Source organism: Ranitomeya imitator, chromosome 6 (genome assembly GCF_032444005.1).
Source record: "Ranitomeya imitator isolate aRanImi1 chromosome 6, aRanImi1.pri, whole genome shotgun sequence".
Taxonomy (NCBI): domain Eukaryota; kingdom Metazoa; phylum Chordata; class Amphibia; order Anura; family Dendrobatidae; genus Ranitomeya; species Ranitomeya imitator.
The window spans coordinates 32,081,131-32,100,544 of NC_091287.1; the positions used below are offsets into that span (position 1 = coordinate 32,081,131).

Sequence of the window (19,414 nt, forward strand, 5' to 3'; positions counted from 1 at the left end):
GAATAGAGAGCGCAGCTCTGGAGTATAATACAGGAGGTAACTCAGGATCAGTAATGTAATGTATGTACACAGTGACTGCACCAGCAGAATAGTGACTGCAGCTCTGGGGTATAATGCAGGATGTAACTCAGGATCAGTAATGTAATGTATGTACACAGTGACTGCACCAGCAGAATAGTGAGTGCAGCTCTGGTGTATAATACAGGATGTAACTCAGGATTAGTAATGTAATGTATGTACACAGTGACTGCACCAGCAGAATAGTGAGTGCAGCTCTGGGGTATAATACAGGATGTAACTCAGGATCAGTAATGTAATGTATGTACACAGTGACTGCACCAGCAGAATAGTGAGTGCAGCTCTGGAGTATAATACAGGATGTAACTCAGGATCAGTAATGTATGTACACAGTGACTGCGCCAGCAGAATAGTGAGTGCAGCTCTGGAGAATAATACAGGATGTAACTCAGGATCAGTAATGTAATGTATGTACACAGTGACTGCGCCAGCAGAATAGTGAGTGCAGCTCTGGAGAATAATACAGGATGTAACTCAGGATCAGTAATGTAATGTATGTACACAGTGACTGCACCAGCAGAATAGTGAGTGCAGCTCTGGAGTATAATACAGGATGTAACTCAGGATCAGTAATGTATGTACACAGTGAATGCCCCAGCAGAATAGTGAGTGCAGCTCTGGAGTATAATACAGGATGTAACTCAGGATCAGTAATGTAATGTATGTACACAGTGACTGCGCCAGCAGAATAGTGAGTGCAGCTCTGGAGAATAATACAGGATGTAACTCAGGATCAGTAATGTAATGTATGTACACAGTGACTGCACCAGCAGAATAGTGAGTGCAGCTCTGGGGTATAATACAGGATGTAACTCAGGATCAGTAATGTAATGTATGGACGCAGTGACTGCACCAGCAGAATAGTGAGTGCAGCCCTGGGGTATAATACAGGATGTAACTCAGGATCAGTAATGTATGTACGCAGTGACTGCACCAGCAGAATAGTGAGTGCAGCTCTGGAGTATAATACAGGATGTAACTCAGGATCAGTAATGTAATGTATGTACACAGTGACTGCACCAGCAGAATAGTGAGTGCAGCCCTGGGGTATAATACAGGATGTAACTCAGGATCAGTAATGTATGTACGCAGTGACTGCACCAGCAGAATAGTGAGTGCAGCTCTGGAGTATAATACAGGATGTAACTCAGGACCAGTAATGTAATGTATGTACACAGTGACTGCTCCAGCAGAATAGTGAGTGCAGCTCTGGAGTATAATACAGGATGTAATTCAGGATCAGTAATGTATGTACACAGTGACTGCACCAGCAGAATAGTGAGTGCAGCTCTGGAGTATAATACAGGATGTAACTCAGGACCAGTAATGTAATGTATGTACACAGTGACTGCAGCAGCAGAATAGTGAGTGCAGCTCTGGGGTATAATACAGGATGTAACTCAGGATCAGTAATATAATGTATGTACACAGTGACTGCACTAGTAGAATAGTGAGTGCAGCTCTGGAGTGTCATACAGGAAGAGGCGGAGCCTGCTTGCCGTGTGCTCTGTGTGCTGCTTAGAGAGAGCTCCTGGGAAGGGAGGTAAAGTTTTCCATCCAGGACTTTTTGTCTGCCCCCTTCCCAGGAAAGTAGGCTCATTTTGGGACTGGCCTCCGGGGCTGGTTCCCGGGTCCCACCACCCGGTCCAAGCCGGCAGGGGGTGGGAGGACTCCAACTCCGGCTATGGTCACAAGATCTGGCCAAGGATCCAACATGAAGACCCGGAGGACCCCTGAGGCCGCGGCGGCTCCTTCCCCCGGAGGTAGGCCTAGTACGAGCAGGGGTGCTGCAGCGGTGCCTCTTGGTTGGGGCACCAAGGCGGCTAGAGAATCCGCCGTGGGCTATGGTTCCCGCTTCTATGCGCACCTCTGCGAGTATGAGGATGCCTCAAGGAAGCTAAAATCCCTCTGGGGGGAGTTGAGGGTAGCTAAGGAGAGGTCAGACAGGGCCTCCGACAATAAGAAGGCCGAGCTATCCGCCGCGGTCAAGAAGATCAAGAAATCCATACAAGACCTGGAAAGCCGGAGATGTGAGATCCTGGATGGCAGCGGGCCCTTCCATGAAAAGCTGGAGAACGATGACCGGTTCAGAGCCATGGCCGGTGGGGCTCTGGAGGGGTCACGGAGCTCCGGCCAGGTGGTGGTGGAGGAGGATGATGAGGAAGAGGAATGTGAGGAGGAGGTCGTGCCCTACCCACCGCCTGGTGGCCTGGTAACAGATCTCCAGGCGTCGCATAGCGGGATAGCCCCCGAGCAGGTGGCTCTCCCGTCAGATTCTGGCCCTTCAGGGGACAGCGGGAGCGAGGGGGAGGATGAGGATGGTGGGAGTAGTAGCAGTGAGGGGGGCTGCCTCGTCATGCAGCAGATCCGGCAGATCGAGTCCCCGGTCCGTTTTAACCAGCTGAGGTTCGGGGATGAGATCTGCGAGGACGAGGCAACCAGGAGGGGGATGAAGAGAAAGGCTAAGAAGAGGAATAAGCAGAAAACATCTACTGTGCAGAAATTTGTGTATGTCCCCCTCTCTGGGGCCCCCCGGTCCCGCTGTGCGGCACCCGCTACCCACCCCGGCTCGGCCTCTGTTGTGGGTCCGCAGCGAGGGAGCGGGGAGATTACAGGCCATGACACGCAGGGCGCTGCCTCTGTTTGTGGTAACGGAGGGGGTAGTGATGTGTCTGATATGGAGCATGATGTGGAGGGTGGCCCAGTGGTGGGCAGGAGAGTGACAGCCGGGACCGCATCTCCGGCGGTGAGCGCTGGGGTGTCCGGGTCCCCCACTTACGGATCCATTAAAGCTGGATCGCTTCTGGGCACCCAGGCACCTAGTAAAGTAAAGGGTGAGGGGCCTGCGGCTCCAGCAGAGCAGGTTCATAAAAAGAAAATGGTGGAGGCTCCCGTGGCGGGGTCTGCAGTGAAGTCGGGGTCTCCTGCATTGGGGGCACCGCCGCTGGTGGATGCTGAGGGGGAGTGGCCTAGTCTGGGGCCATCCGCTGGAGTTGCTGTGGCCAGGCTGTTTGTGTCCCTGGGTGTAGTGGTGGGGGGTGCTGTTCCTCAGGGGACTGGTACCGCTGGGGGGATTCCTGGGGGTGGATCCAGCTCTGGGGGGCCCGCTGCGGCCGGTCTCAGGGGGCGTGGCCTCCTCGGCACCCGCTGCCCATGCTTTGGAAAGCTGTGCTGTGCGGCTGGAGGCTGGGGGTGTGGCTTCCCAAGGAAAAGGAAAAAAAATGATCTTAGCTGTGGTTGGCAATGGTGCAGGAACTGCAGCAGACAGCAGCAAGGGCGCCTGCCTGGCGGGGTCCCCTGAGTCGGGGGGCTTACCTGCGGTGGGGGCTTCGGTGACAAGGCCGGATGGAGCTGGACGCGGGTCTGCACCTGGCTTCCTACCTGCCAGTGAGGGAGGAAGCTCTGTGCCTGCTGCGGTGGAAAGTCAGACAGTGCTGCTTAAGTGGGGTGACTGATGGAGTGGATGAGGAGGGTGCGGGTATGGAAGTGTCTATGGTTGAGGATGCGAGTGGCAGTACGTCTGAGGTGGCAAGTGTGAATATCGTGGCAAGTGTGAGTACGGTGTCTGATGGTAGTGGGAGAAAGGGGGAGGGGGCCGGTCCATCTGCCCCCCCAGCCACAGGTCCTCTGAGTTATTCGGGGGTGGTGGCTGGAGCCTCGGGATCTAGTCAGGGGGTTTCCTTGCCTCTGGACCTCAGGGATAGCGTTTTGCGGCGCCGTTTCCTGGAGGCCCTCAAAAAGGGAGAACGGACGATCGAAGTAGAGGGAAGAGTGGTGGACTTGGCCTTTTGGCTTGATAGACGCAGCCTGGCTGCCTTCCAAGATAAAAGGGAAGGGGAAACGGTTTGGTCCCTCCCGACAGCCGGGCAGGGGGTGGCCAGGCGGAATGTGGTCCGTCTTCGGAGGGGCAGTGAAGCGTGCCCGCCAAGGGCGAGGGTTGTGGAGCTCCTTCTGAAGATGGACTTCAGGGCGACTGACATCTTTGCCCTGATTCATCCATTTGGCACCTCCTTCTTCGATGTCAGTTTTATTTCGCCAGAGGGCTTGGAGCTTTTCTGGTCGATTTTCGAACTGGCAAACGGGGAGCCCGGCTGGCGAGACTTTGCCGTGTTGGCGGTGTCTCGCCAAAATAGTGTAAAGAGGGTGACCGTTCTGACAAGTAACGAGTCACTCTCTGGGGTCGACATAATGACGTGGCTTTCCCGTTATGGGGAAGTCACCGAGGTCCCTAAAAAAAAATAGGGACGAGTTTGGCATTTGGACAGGGGGCTGGACCTTCATGGTAAAGTTGAAGGTTTCAGGAGATACGGTCACCCACATCCCCTCCTCAGCATTTCTGGGGAGGGACAGAATCCAGATCTTCTACCAGGGGCAACCGAAGGTCTGCCACAGGTGCGGTGATCCCCGCCACTTCAGCGCAGGCTGCAAGGTGCAGAAATGTGCCTTGTGTGGCGGGGTAGGCCATCTTGCCGCAGCCTGTGGTGACATTAGGTGTCACCTCTGTAGTGACCTAGGTCACCCGTATAGCCGCTGCCCCCGTTCCTTTTCCAGCACCATCTCTGGCCCGGCTACGGGGGAGCCCAGGGGGGGTCCCTGGTGGTGCAGCTTCTGCTGGGGCTGAGGGTGGAGGCTTGAGGGGAGCTGAGGGGTCAGTGAGGAAAGGCGAGGCTGGTACATCTGCCCACCAGTGGCAACAGGTGAGGCGCCGTAAGGGCAGGGGGCAGGATAAGCCTCAGGCAACTGGGGTGATGACTGCCCCCACCCTGGAGGCGGCAGCCAAAGCCTCTGAGGCCCTGGGGGAGAAGGCGGAGAGGGAGGAGTTGGCTGCTTCTGATATCTCTTCCCAGTATGAAAGTCTGGATGAAGAGGTCGTGGAGCAGCCTAAAAAAACGGGTGACTATCGTACCGGTAAGACTGCCGTCACACTAGCGGTATTTGGTCAGTATTTTACATCAGTATTTGTAAGCCAAAACCAAGAGTGGAAGAATTAGAGGAAAAGTATAATAGAAACATGTGCACCACTTCTGCATTTATCACCCACTCCTGGTTTTGGCTACAAATACTGATGTAAAATACTGACCAAATACTGCTAGTGTGACCGCAGCCTAAGAGTCGGAAGAAGAGCAAGAACAAGGCTAAAAAAATCTAAGCCTCCCCCCCCCTGGCCACTAGGGTGCCTACGGAAAGGCTCACCGACTCCCCTCTGATCCTCCTCTCCAATCGGTTCCAAGACCTCGATGACTGCTGTGTCGGGTGTGAGGGGCCGAACGCAACATCTGGGGTGCCTTCGGGGAGTGGTGAGGTCTGTTCTCCGGGGGATTCAGACTCCTCTGGTGGGGGGACTACCTCGGGATCCAGGGGCGAGGAATCTATTTCTGGGAAGTCCAGTGCTGTAAAGGAGGATATGGACACCTTGGTGTCTTTAAAGAGGAGGGGTGAGTCGGGCTCCTCCTCAGAGGGGGAGAGGAAATCAGGGGGTACGGTTAAAAAACAGGCCATCTAACTCAATCACCCATGATGGCCGAACCTACCCCGTTGACTCTGGCGTCACAGCATAGGCAGCATCAATAGTAAAAACTTGGTCACACAGGGTTAATAGTGGCGGTAACAGAGTGAGTTACCTGTGGCATAACGCGGTCCGTTACCGCTGGCATTAACCCTGTGTGAGCGGTGACTGCGGGGAGTATCGAGCAGGCGCTGACTGCAGGGGAGTAGGGAGGGACTAATTGGACTGTGGCCATCGCTGATTGGTCGCGGCAGCCATGACAGGCAGCTGGCGAGACCAATCAGCAACTTGGATTCCATGACAGACAGAGGCCGCGACCAATGAATATCCGTGACAGACAGAAAGACGAAAGTGACCCTTAGACAATTATATAGTAGATGTTCATGAAAAAAATAAAAGGTTATATTTTTCTTGTTAGAGGAAAATATAAAAATGCAGGAAATATAAATTAATAAAAATTTACCCGGCTGTGGCAGTAAGTAGTGGACGACATTTTTTAACCCCTTTCCGATGTTGGGCGTAATAGTACGCCAACGTCAGATACCCTCTGGTGGTGAGCCCACATCTTTCCGGGGACATGTCAGCTGTTTTGAGCAGCTGACATGTGCCGGCAATAGCCGAGGGTGGAATCGCGATCCACCCATGGCTATTAACTAGTCAAATGCCGCTGTCAAACTCTGACAGCGGCAATTAAATGGCGCTTCCAGCAGTCGCGCTGGAAATACACACACCGGTGTCCCCCGTCACGTGATTGCGGGTCTCCGGTGTGTCGGCATGACAACCCGAGGTCCCCTGGAGACCTCTATGGTTGTCACTGCCAGATTGCTGTGAGCGCCACCCAGTGGTCGGCGCTCATAGCAACTCAGCAATTCTACCAAATTGAGGCGATGTGACCATTGCCTGTATATAGCAGAGCTGATCCGGCTATGCCAGCTGCTAGCCTCCCGTGAAGACTATTGAAGCATGGCAAAAGTTCAAAAATGTGTTTATAAATATATAAAAAAAATGTAATCATCCCCCCTTTCGCCCCATTCAAAATAAACAATAAAAATAAAATCAAGCCTACACATATTTGGTATCAGAATCGCTCAATCTATCAATAAAAAAAAAAAGGATTAACCTGATCGCTAAACAGCGTAGCGAGAAAAACAGTCAAAACGCCAGAATTAAGTTTTTTTTTGTCGCCGTCACATTCCATTAAAATGCAATAACGGGTGATCAGAAGAACGTGTCTGCACCAAAGTGATATACCGTAATTAGAAACGTCAGCTCGGCACACAAAAAATAAGCCCTTGCCCAACCCGAGATCCTGAAAAATGGAGACGCTACCGGTATTGGAAAATAGCACAATTTTATTTTATTTATTTTTTTAGCAAAGTTTGGAATTTTTTTCACCACTTAGATAAAAAATAACCTAGTCATTTTTGGTGTCTATGAACTCGTAATGACCTGGGAATGGCAGCTCAGTTTTAGCACTTAGTGAACCTAGCAAAAAAGCGTGGAGTGGGATTGCACTTTTTTTTGCAATTTCACCGCACTTGGAATTTTTTTCCCTTTTTCTGTTACACGACTTGGTAACACTAATGGTGTCGTTCAAAAGTACAACTCGTCCCGCAATAAATAAGCGCTGACATGGCCATATTGATGGAAAAATAAAAAAGTTATGACTCTGGGAAGGAGGGGAGCGAAAAACGAAAACGTAAAACCGAAAAAAGCTCAGGGGTTTAGGAGTTAATATTGTTGGGTTTGTGCAGTTCTTAACGATCTTCGGCAGTCCCCTAGATTAGAAGATGAGCGGAGCTGGGGTGTTTGACCCCCGCCCCCTTCCAACACATGCTCTGTTTTTAATAGTCATCTATGATAATTTGTTTTCGATATTTGGAGATAATATATATATATATATATATATATATATATATATATATATATATATATATATATATATATATATATATATATATATATATATACACAGTGGGGCAAAAAAGTATTTAGTCAGTCAGCAATAGTGCAAGTTCCACCACTTAAAAAGATGAGAGGCGTCTGTAATTTACATCATAGGTAGACCTCAACTATGGGAGACAAACTGAGAAAAAAAAATCCAGAAAATCACATTGTCTGTTTTTTTAGCAATTTATTTGCATATTATGGTGGAAAATAAGTATTTGGTCAGAAACAAACAATCAAGATTTCTGGCTCTCACAGACCTGTAACTTCTTCTTTAAGAGTCTCCTCTTTCCTCCACTCATTACCTGTAGTAATGGCACCTGTTTAAACTTGTTATCAGTATAAAAAGACACCTGTGCACACCCTCAAACAGTCTGACTCCAAACTCCACTATGGTGAAGACCAAAGAGCTGTCAAAGGACACCAGAAACAAAATTGTAGCCCTGCACCAGGCTGGGAAGACTGAATCTGCAATAGCCAACCAGCTTGGAGTGAAGAAATCAACAGTGGGAGCAATAATTAGAAAGTGGAAGACATACAAGACCACTGATAATCTCCCTCGATCTGGGGCTCCACGCAAAATCCCACCCCGTGGGGTCAGAATGATCACAAGAATGGTGAGCAAAAATCCCAGAACCACGCGGGGGGACCTAGTGAATGAACTGCAGAGAGCTGGGACCAATGTAACAAGGCCTACCATAAGTAACACACTACGCCACCATGGACTCAGATCCTGCAGTGCCAGACGTGTCCCACTGCTTAAGCCAGTACATGTCCGGGCCCGTCTGAAGTTTGCTAGAGAGCATTTGGATGATCCAGAGGAGTTTTGGGAGAATGTCCTATGGTCTGATGAAACCAAACTGGAACTGTTTGGTAGAAACACAACTTGTCGTGTTTGGAGGAAAAAGAATACTGAGTTGCATCCATCAAACACCATACCTACTGTAAAGCATGGTGGTGGAAACATCATGCTTTGGGGCTGTTTCTCTGCAAAGGGGCCAGGACGACTGATCCGGGTACATGAAAGAATGAATGGGGCCATGTATCGTGAGATTTTGAGTGCAAACCTCCTTCCATCAGCAAGGGCATTGAAGATGAAACGTGGCTGGGTCTTTCAACATGACAATGATCCAAAGCACACCGCCAGGGCAACGAAGGAGTGGCTTCGTAAGAAGCGTTTCAAGGTCCTGGAGTGGCCTAGCCAGTCTCCAGATCTCAACCCTATAGAAAACCTTTGGAGGGAGTTGAAAGTCCGTGTTGCCAAGCGAAAAGCCAAAAACATCACTGCTCTAGAGGAGATCTGCATGGAAGAATGGGCCAACATACCAACAACAGTGTGTGCCAACCTTGTGAAGACTTACAGAAAACGTTTGACCTCTGTCATTGCCAATAAAGGATATATTACAAAGTATTGAGATGAAATTTTGTTTCTGACCAAATACTTATTTTCCACCATAATATGCAAATAAAATGTTAAAAAAACAGACAATGTGATTTTCTGGATATTTATTTCTCAGTTTGTCTCCCATAGTTGAGGTCTACCTATGATGTAAATTACAGACGCCTCTCATCTTTTTAAGTGGTGGAACTTGCACTATTGCTGACTGACTAAATACTTTTTTGCCCCACTGTATATATATATAATCTATCTAAATAATTAATGTTATCTGCCCATGTGTTATTCATTGAATTCTATTTTATCTGACATCAGGGTCAGGGTCTCGTCCTCCATTATTACGGGGGCTGCGGGGGGTTATTATTCTGACCCCTTCTATCTTGCTGGCAGTAGGTCTAGCCGGACTTGGGGGCTGACTCGTGAAGCTAGTTCCCCCTGATTCTTTCACTCCTTTCTACCTGTCACTTTCCAGCCACTTATATAGTGCAGCGGCCGGCCGCAGTCAGGAGGTTTTCTATGTGATGAGTCTGATTCCTATTTTAGTGTTGTATTTTTATAATTAGACTGTAAAAGGTCACAATGTGAATAGGCAATACCACCTCAAGCTGTAAAAAGAATGCAGAGTGAGAATGTTTTTTTGTTTTTGTATTATTTTGACACTGCATTTAGGTTCAATAGATTACAGTACTGATCCTGAGTTACCTCCTGTATTATACTCCAGAGCTGCACTCACTATTCTGCTGGTGCAGTCACTGTGTACATACATTACATTACTGATCCTGAGTTACCTCCTGTATTATACTCCAGAGCTGCACTCACTATTCTGCTGGTGCAGTAACTGTGTACATACATTACATTACTGATCCTGAGTTACATCCTGTATTATACCCCAGAGCTGCACTCACTATTCTGCTGGTGCAGTCACTGTGTACATACATTACATTACTGACCCTGAGTTACATCCTGTATTATACCCCAGAGCTGCACTCACTATTCTGCTGGTGCAGTCACTGTGTACATACATTACATTACTGATCCTGAGTTACATCCTGTATTATACTCCAGAACTGCACTCACTATTCTGCTGGTGCAGTCACTGTGTACATACATTACATTACTGATCCTGAGTTACATCCTGTATTATACTCCAGAGCTGCACTCACTATTCTGCTGGTGCAGTCACTGTGTACATACATTACATTACTGACCCTGAGTTACATCCTGTATTATACTCCAGAGCTGCACTCACTATTCTGCTGGTGCAGTCACTTACATACATTACAGTACTGATCCGGAGTTACATCCTGTATTATACCCCAGAGCTGCACTCACTATTCTGCTGGTGCAGTCACTGTGTACATACATTACTGATCCTGAGTTACATCCTGTATTATACTCCAGAGCTGCACTCACTATTCTGCTGGTACAGTCACTGTGTACATACATTACATTACTGACCCTGAGTTACATCCTGTATTATACTCCAGAGCTGCACTCACTATTCTGCTGGTGCAGTCACTGTGTACATACATTACAGTACTGATCCTGAGTTACATCCTGTATTATACCCCAGAGCTGCACTCACTATTCTGCTGGTGCAGTCACTGTGTACATACATTACTGATCTTGAGTTACCTCCTGTATTATACCCCAGAGCTGCACTCACTATTCTGCTGGTGCAGTCACTGTGTACATTCATTACTGATCCTGAGTTACCTCCTGTATTATACCCCAGAGCTGCACTCACTATTCTGCTGGTGCAGTCACTGTGTACATACATTACATTACTGATCCTGAGTTACATCCTGTATTATACTCCAGAGCTGCACTCACTATTCTGCTGGTGCAGTCACTGTCTACATACATTACTGATCCTGAGTTACCTCCTGTATTATACCCCAGAGCAGCACTCACTATTCTGCTGGTGCAGTCACTGTGTACATACATTACATTACTGATCCTGAGTTACATCCTGTATTATACCCCAGAGCTGCACTCACTATTCTGCTGGTGCAGTCACTGTGTACATACATTACTGATCCTGAGTTACATCCTGTATTATACCCCAGAGCTGCACTCACTATTCTGCTGGTGCAGTCACTGTGTACATACATTACATTACTGATCCTGAGTTACATCCTGTATTATACTCCAGAGCTGCACTCACTATTCTGCCGCTGCAGTCACTGTGTACATACATTACATTACTGATCCTGAGTTACATCCTGTATTATACTCCAGAGCTGCACTCACTATTCTGCTGGTGCAGACACTGTGTACATACATTACATTACTGATCCTGAGTTACATCCTGTATTATACCCCAGAGCTGCACTCACTATTCTGCCGCTGCAGTCACTGTGTACATACATTACATTACTGATCCTGAGTTACATCCTGTATTATACTCCAGAGCTGTACTCACTATTCTGCTGGTGCAGACACTGTGTACATACATTACATTACTGATCCTGAGTTACATCCTGTATTATACCCCAGAGCTGCACTCACTATTCTGCTGGTGCAGTCACTGTGTACATACATTACATTACTGATCCTGAGTTACATCCTGTATTATACTCCAGAGCTGCACTCACTATTCTGCCGCTGCAGTCACTGTGTACATACATTACATTACTGATCCTGAGTTACATCCTGTATTATACTCCAGAGCTGCACTCACTATTCTGCTGGTGCAGACACTGTGTACATACATTACATTACTGATCCTGAGTTACATCCTGTATTATACTCCAGAGCTGCACTCACTATTCTGCTGGTGCAGACACTGTGTACATACATTACATTACTGATCCTGAGTTACATCCTGTATTATACCCCAGAGCTGCACTCACTATTCTGCCGCTGCAGTCACTGTGTACATACATTACATTACTGATCCTGAGTTACATCCTGTATTATACTCCAGAGCTGCACTCACTATTCTGCTGGTGCAGACACTGTGTACATACATTACATTACTGATCCTGAGTTACATCCTGTATTATACCCCAGAGCTGCACTCACTATTCTGCCGCTGCAGTCACTGTGTACATACATTACATTACTGATCCTGAGTTACATCCTGTATTATACTCCAGAGCTGCACTCACTATTCTGCTGGTGCAGACACTGTGTACATACATTACATTACTGATCCTGAGTTACATCCTGTATTATACCCCAGAGCTGCACTCACTATTCTGCTGGTGCAGTCACTGTGTACATACATTACATTACTGATCCTGAGTTACATCCTGTATTATACTCCAGAGCTGCACTCACTATTCTGCCGCTGCAGTCACTGTGTACATACATTACATTACTGATCCTGAGTTACATCCTGTATTATACTCCAGAGCTGCACTCACTATTCTGCTGGTGCAGTCACTGTGTACATACATTACATTACTGATCCTGAGTTACATCCTGTATTATACTCCAGAGCTGCACTCACTATTCTGCCGCTGCAGTCACTGTGTACATACATTACATTACTGATCCTGAGTTACATCCTGTATTATACTCCAGAGCTGCACTCACTATTCTGCTGGTGCAGTCACTGTGTACATACATTACATTACTGATCCTGAGTTATATCCTGTATTATACCCCAGAGCTGCACTCACTATTCTGCTGGTGCAGTCACTGTGTACATACATTACATTACTGATCCTGAGTTACATCCTGTATTATACTCCAGAGCTGCACTCACTATTCTGCTGGTGCAGTCACTGTGTACATACATTACATTACTGATCCTGAGTTACATCCTGTATTATACTCCAGAGCTGCACTCACTATTCTGCTGGTGCAGTCACTGTGTACATACATTACATTACTGATCCTGAGTTATATCCTGTATTATACTCCAGAGCTGCCCTCACTATTCTGCTGGTGCAGTCACTGTGTACATACATTACATTACTGATCCTGAGTTACATCCTGTATTATACTCCAGAGCTGCACTCACTATTCTGCTGGTGCAGACACTGTGTACATACATTACATTACTGATCCTGAGTTACATCCTGTATTATACTCCAGAGCTGCACTCACTATTCTGCTGGTGCAATCACTGTGTACATACATTACATTACTGATCCTGAGTTACATCCTGTATTATACTCCAGAGCTGCACTCACTATTCTGCCGCTGCAGTCACTGTGTACATACATTACATTACTGATCCTGAGTTACATCCTGTATTATACTCCAGAGCTGCACTCACTATTCTGCTGGTGCAGTCACTGTGTACATACATTACATTACTGATCCTGAGTTATATCCTGTATTATACCCCAGAGCTGCACTCACTATTCTGCTGGTGCAGTCACTGTGTACATACATTACATTACTGATCCTGAGTTACATCCTGTATTATACTCCAGAGCTGCACTCACTATTCTGCTGGTGCAGTCACTGTGTACATACATTACATTACTGATCCTGAGTTACATCCTGTATTATACTCCAGAGCTGCACTCACTATTCTGCTGGTGCAGTCACTGTGTACATACATTACATTACTGATCCTGAGTTATATCCTGTATTATACTCCAGAGCTGCCCTCACTATTCTGCTGGTGCAGTCACTGTGTACATACATTACATTACTGATCCTGAGTTACATCCTGTATTATACTCCAGAGCTGCACTCACTATTCTGCTGGTGCAGACACTGTGTACATACATTACATTACTGATCCTGAGTTACATCCTGTATTATACCCCAGAGCTGCACTCACTATTCTGCTGGTGCAGTCACTGTGTACATACATTACATTACTGATCCTGAGTTACATCCTGTATTATACTCCAGAGCTGCACTCACTATTCTGCCGCTGCAGTCACTGTGTACATACATTACATTACTGATCCTGAGTTACATCCTGTATTATACTCCAGAGCTGCACTCACTATTCTGCTGGTGCAGACACTGTGTACATACATTACATTACTGATCCTGAGTTACATCCTGTATTATACCCCAGAGCTGCACTCACTATTCTGCTGGTGCAGTCACTGTGTACATACATTACATTACTGATCCTGAGTTACATCCTGTATTATACTCCAGAGCTGCACTCACTATTCTGCCGCTGCAGTCACTGTGTACATACATTACATTACTGATCCTGAGTTACATCCTGTATTATACTCCAGAGCTGCACTCACTATTCTGCTGGTGCAGACACTGTGTACATACATTACATTACTGATCCTGAGTTACATCCTGTATTATACTCCAGAGCTGCACTCACTATTCTGCTGGTGCAGACACTGTGTACATACATTACATTACTGATCCTGAGTTACATCCTGTATTATACCCCAGAGCTGCACTCACTATTCTGCCGCTGCAGTCACTGTGTACATACATTACATTACTGATCCTGAGTTACATCCTGTATTATACTCCAGAGCTGCACTCACTATTCTGCTGGTGCAGACACTGTGTACATACATTACATTACTGATCCTGAGTTACATCCTGTATTATACTCCAGAGCTGCACTCACTATTCTGCTAGTGCAGTCACTGTGTACATACATTACATTACTGATCCTGAGTTACATCCTGTATTATACCCCAGAGCTGCACTCACTATTCTGCCGCTGCAGTCACTGTGTACATACATTACATTACTGATCCTGAGTTACATCCTGTATTATACTCCAGAGCTGCACTCACTATTCTGCTGGTGCAGACACTGTGTACATACATTACATTACTGATCCTGAGTTACATCCTGTATTATACCCCAGAGCTGCACTCACTATTCTGCTGGTGCAGTCACTGTGTACATACATTACATTACTGATCCTGAGTTACATCCTGTATTATACCCCAGAGCTGCACTCACTATTCTGCTGGTGCAGTCACTGTGTACATACATTACATTACTGATCCTGAGTTATATCCTGTATTATACTCCAGAGCTGCCCTCACTATTCTGCTGGTGCAGTCACTGTGTACATACATTACAGTACTGATCCTGAGTTACATCCTGTATTATACTCCAGAGCTGCACTCACTATTCTGCTGGTGCAGTCACTGTGTACATACATTACATTACTGATCCTGAGTTATATCCTGTATTATACTCCAGAGCTGCACTCACTATTCTGCTGGTGCAGTCACTGTGTACATACATTACATTACTGATCCTGAGTTACATCCTGTATTATACTCCAGAGCTGCACTCACTATTCTGCTGGTGCAGACACTGTGTACATACATTACATTACTGATCCTGAGTTACATCCTGTTTGTTATGAACCTTCTCATGGATTTCCATCTTTACTACACTTCTGAAATACTCTGTGCTGCTTCCAACATCCATGACGTCGATCTTATGTTGCCTTTGTCAGTTGCATCTGTTTTTGCTCACATAGTCACAGCCTGTGTCAGATCATGCTGGGAGTTGTAGTGCCATTGTGTGCATCAGTCTGTGCGGCCCTGTTATCAGGGGAGTGGCGCAGTTGTTTTCCTGTAACAGGAAATATACATGTGTTCATTGTAACCTTCTTGTTGCAGCCGCAGTTCGGTTCATCAGTCGCCTCCATGGACGGCCGGCCGTGCATGAGCAGCCGCAGTATGTGACGGCTGCGGGGAGGCTGGGTAAGAAGACCCCATCGGCTCAGACAAGGGGGATCTGCAGGTAGCGCTGCTGGTTTCATCCAATCTGTTCTTTTATCTGGTTCTGGAACATCTGTTTACTAAAGGAATTTTTAGTTTTTTTTTTTTTTTTTTTTTTTTTTGTAAAAAGTTCTGTAACTTTATAGGACTTTACTTTCTCACCATCTGCGATGGTCGTCACTGTGTGTCCGTGCAGGCGAGGCTCCGTTGGAAGGCTGCGGACTCCTGCGCAATGGCAAATGTCGGAAGACTTCCACCGTACACCTTTGATGGACGGCGCTGACGGGCTCTGTCAGAGGCTTGTCTGATCTGATACATTGTAGCAAACTGACTTTATAGTTAAAGGGATATTCCTAAAATCTCCATGTTGGCTCAGTGTGTTGCAAATGTCGAATCGTCCATCTTTACAGAGAAACTTAATTTTCCAAAATGAACCATTTCTCCGCAATCACTTGTTAAAAAATCCTTTCCTTGCCGGTCTCCACGCTGAGCTCCAGCACAGATGTCCCCTGTAGTTCCCACTGCTCCGCTCCTTCTGTAACTTCGCTCCTTCTCTGCCGCTGTGAGGCCGCGTTCACACTACGTCTTATCCACTCTTCAGTGTCTCCGTCTGAGCTTGTGTCTGAAGCCCTGAAATCTGGATTTGGACGTTTGCACGGACTGTAATGATGCAGATGGAGTCACTGAGCTGACAACATTCTCCGCAGGATCCACATGTTTGACGCAGGCACCAAAATATAGTGAATTGCGATGCGGCCGACAGTTACGTCCCGCACAGCGACTGCAGCACATTCTAATCAGTGCGAGTCCAGTTTTCAGGAGCTCAGACATGAGCCGCAACAGAGCCACTGACAAGTGGATAAAACGTGATGTGAACAATGCCTAATACTGCTGAAAAACCTCACATTCTCCGCTGACCGAGCATCAGCAGCACCTTCACTGCTCCTCTATCTCCCAAGAAACTATGTGTACGCTCAGTTACCATCTCTGTTCATTTGTCTCTTTCTTTTTTCTTATCTTTTTTTCTTCCTCTCTCTTTTTTCTTGCTCTTTTCCTTCCTCTTTTTTCCTCCTTTTTTCCTCCTGTTTTTCTTCCTCTCTCTGTTTTCCTTCCTCTTGTTTTCATTCCTCCCTCTTTCTCTGTTTTTCTTCCTTTCTTTTTGTTTTTCTTCCTCTCTCTCTCTGCTTTTCTTCCTCTCTCTGTTTTTCTTCCTCTTTGTTTTTCTTCCTCTTTGTTTTTCTTCCTCTTTTTGTTTTTCTTCCTCTCTCAGGGGAAGCAAAACACAGAGGAAGAAAAACAGAGGAAGGAAATTCCTCTGTTTTTCTTCCTCTGTTTTTCTTCCTCTGTGTTTTGCTTCCCCTGTTTCTTTGTTTTTCTTCCTCTCTGTTTTTCTTCCTCTCTCTCTCTGCTTTTCTTCCTCTCTCTGTTTTTCTTCCTCTTTGTTTTTCTTCCTCTTTGTTTTTCTTCCTCTTTTTGTTTTTCTTCCTCTCTCTGTTTTCCTTCCTCTGTTTTCCTTCCTCTGTTTTCCTTCCTCTGTTTTTCTTCCTCTGTTTTTCTTCCTCTGTGTTTTGCTTCCCCTGTTTCTTTGTTTTCCTTCCTCTCTTTGCTTTTCTTCCTCTCTCTCTCTGTTTTTCTTCCTCTCTAGCTCTGTTTTTTCTTTGTTTTTCTTCCTTTCTCTCTTTGTTTTTCTTTGTTTTCCTTTCTATCTCTCTCTCTCTCTCTCTCTTACTGTTTTCCTTCCTCTCTCTCTAGCTTTGTTTTTTTTCTCTTTGTTTTTCTCCCTCTTTTTCTTCCTCCCTCTTTGTTTTTCTTCCTCTCTGTTTTTCTTCCTTTGTTTTTCTTCCTCTTTGTTTTCTTCCTCACTTTGTTCTTCTTCCTCTGTTTGTTTGTTTTCTCTTTTTCTTTCACTTTTTTCTCCTCCCTTTTTATTTTCTCCTCCCTTCTGTTTTTTTCTCCCTCCGAGACAACAGAGCAAAAACTTAAAACATTCTTCTGTTCCTTAAGATATTATTGCCTACGTCCCCAACATTGAAGGAATTTTGGCCTTTGCCCTTTAAAGGGTTATCCACTCCTAGAAGACTCCTTTCCTAATATCTCCAGTGTGATATTTAAAAAAAAAAAAAAAGATCTCTATACTTAATCCCCGGGATCAGCACCTCTGCAAGCTTTCCGCTGTTTCTCTCAGCAGTCGCATCACATTAGGCCTCGTGACTGCTGCAACCTTCTCAATTCCTGCAGTGCAGTCTTCTCTGGTGGGATACTTATTGCTACAGTCAATCAATGGCCACTGATTGGCTGCAGTGGTCACGTGACATAATGTTATGTTACCGCCGAGACCGACAGATTGAAGATTGAGGGATCTGCTCCAGGCAATTATGCAGTATGCACTTATTTACTGCGCCTGACTATATTTATTAAGAAGGGGTTATCCAGTTTGGTAGACTAGCAAGATGCTGGGGGCCTGATTGAAAGGTTCCCCTTTTCATGACCCCCTGTCCACTTCTTTAAGCCTAGGCCTGACCTAATTTTCACCCCCCCCCCCTTGCCCCCTCCAAAAAACGATTGTCCTTGTGATTCATCATTATTATTGGCTCACTCCTCCAAGTTTCTCTTTACAGTTGGTGGAGGATGCGGGTCCCTACAAAAATCATCAATCTGCTCCCTTGGACACTATAATTTCTTACCGATCTGTCAGCGTCGTTCTCTTCCCTCCGCGCTCACTGACATTTTGTGTTCTGTTTTGTTCCTCTTCATTGATTTTTCTCCTTATTTTTAACATTTTATTTTCTGCCTGTTATTAATAGCGGCTTAAATGACGGCATCGATCCCTGGCCCATCATTTATTCAGAGGCAGGAGATGCTCATAGCAATGTCTATATGAAATCATCCGCAGTCGCTTTCCAGCTTGCGGCTGCTTTATTCTGTGGACGTCCTTCATTATATTAAAAGGGTGTCCTGTTTGTTCATTACCCTCTTTATCTTTTTTCTTTTTGTTTTTTATGCCCCATCTATACACTCTCCCTCTACCACCATATATCTCCACACACACACACCTAACATAACTTCCGGTAATATTAATGGGAAACTATTTGCCAGAGTTTGGGGAAGGAGAGCCTGCAATGTAAAAAAAAAAAAAAAATTAAATTGGCTTTCGGGCCCTCATTCAGCAAATATCGCTCTGCAAGCCCTGAAACGCTTTAAAGTATTTAGCCCCGTAGTGACCACCAATACCCCTTTTTATAGAGCTCACTAAAGGGCTGCAGTCCAGATTGGAGCCTTTTTACTGGTGTCCCACCCTGGAAATTCCAATTTTGGACATTTAACCACTTTAGATGCTGTTTTGATTATCAAATGGCTCATCTCCGTCATCTGCAAATGGAGAGGGTCCAATGTCCAGGTGGGAACATGGGTCACTTGCATCTGTCATCAGGCGAGTGTTGCACACGAGAAAAACTTAGCAGTTACGTAAAGCCTCAGGCAGACAGCAGACGTCTTGGAAACCGCACACAGGTAGCAGAGTTACTGGAAGTCGCAGACTGACTACACACACGTATCAGAGTTAAGGTACCGTCACACTACGCGACGCTGCAGCGATACCGACAACGATCCGGATCGCTGCAGCGTCGCTGGAGAGCTGTCACACAGACAGCTCTCCAGCGACCAACGATGCCGGTAACCAGGGTAAACATCGGGTTACTAAGCGCAGGGCCGCGCTTAGTAACCCGATGTTTACCCTGGTTACCATCGTAAAAGTAAAAAAAAAACAAACACTACATACTTACCTTCCGCTGTCTGTCCCCGGCGCTGTGCTTCTCTGTACTGGCTGTGAGCGCCGGGCAGCCGGAA

The 19,414-nt window shown here is 46.4% G+C and overlaps 1 protein-coding gene across 2 annotated transcripts in view; it reads left to right on the forward strand.

Moving 5' to 3' along the window:
* KRIT1 (KRIT1 ankyrin repeat containing) overlaps nt 1–19,414 on the forward strand; it is a 50,245-nt gene that overhangs the window by 8,653 nt on the left and 22,178 nt on the right. Inside the window, exon 2 of one of the 2 annotated variants that reach the window (XM_069729409.1) lies at nt 15,467–15,550. The gene's annotated coding sequence lies outside the window, so the exon portion shown is untranslated. Of the gene's footprint in view, nt 1–15,466; nt 15,591–19,414 lie in introns of both variants that reach the window. The other variant, XM_069729407.1, reaches the window with a different exon arrangement.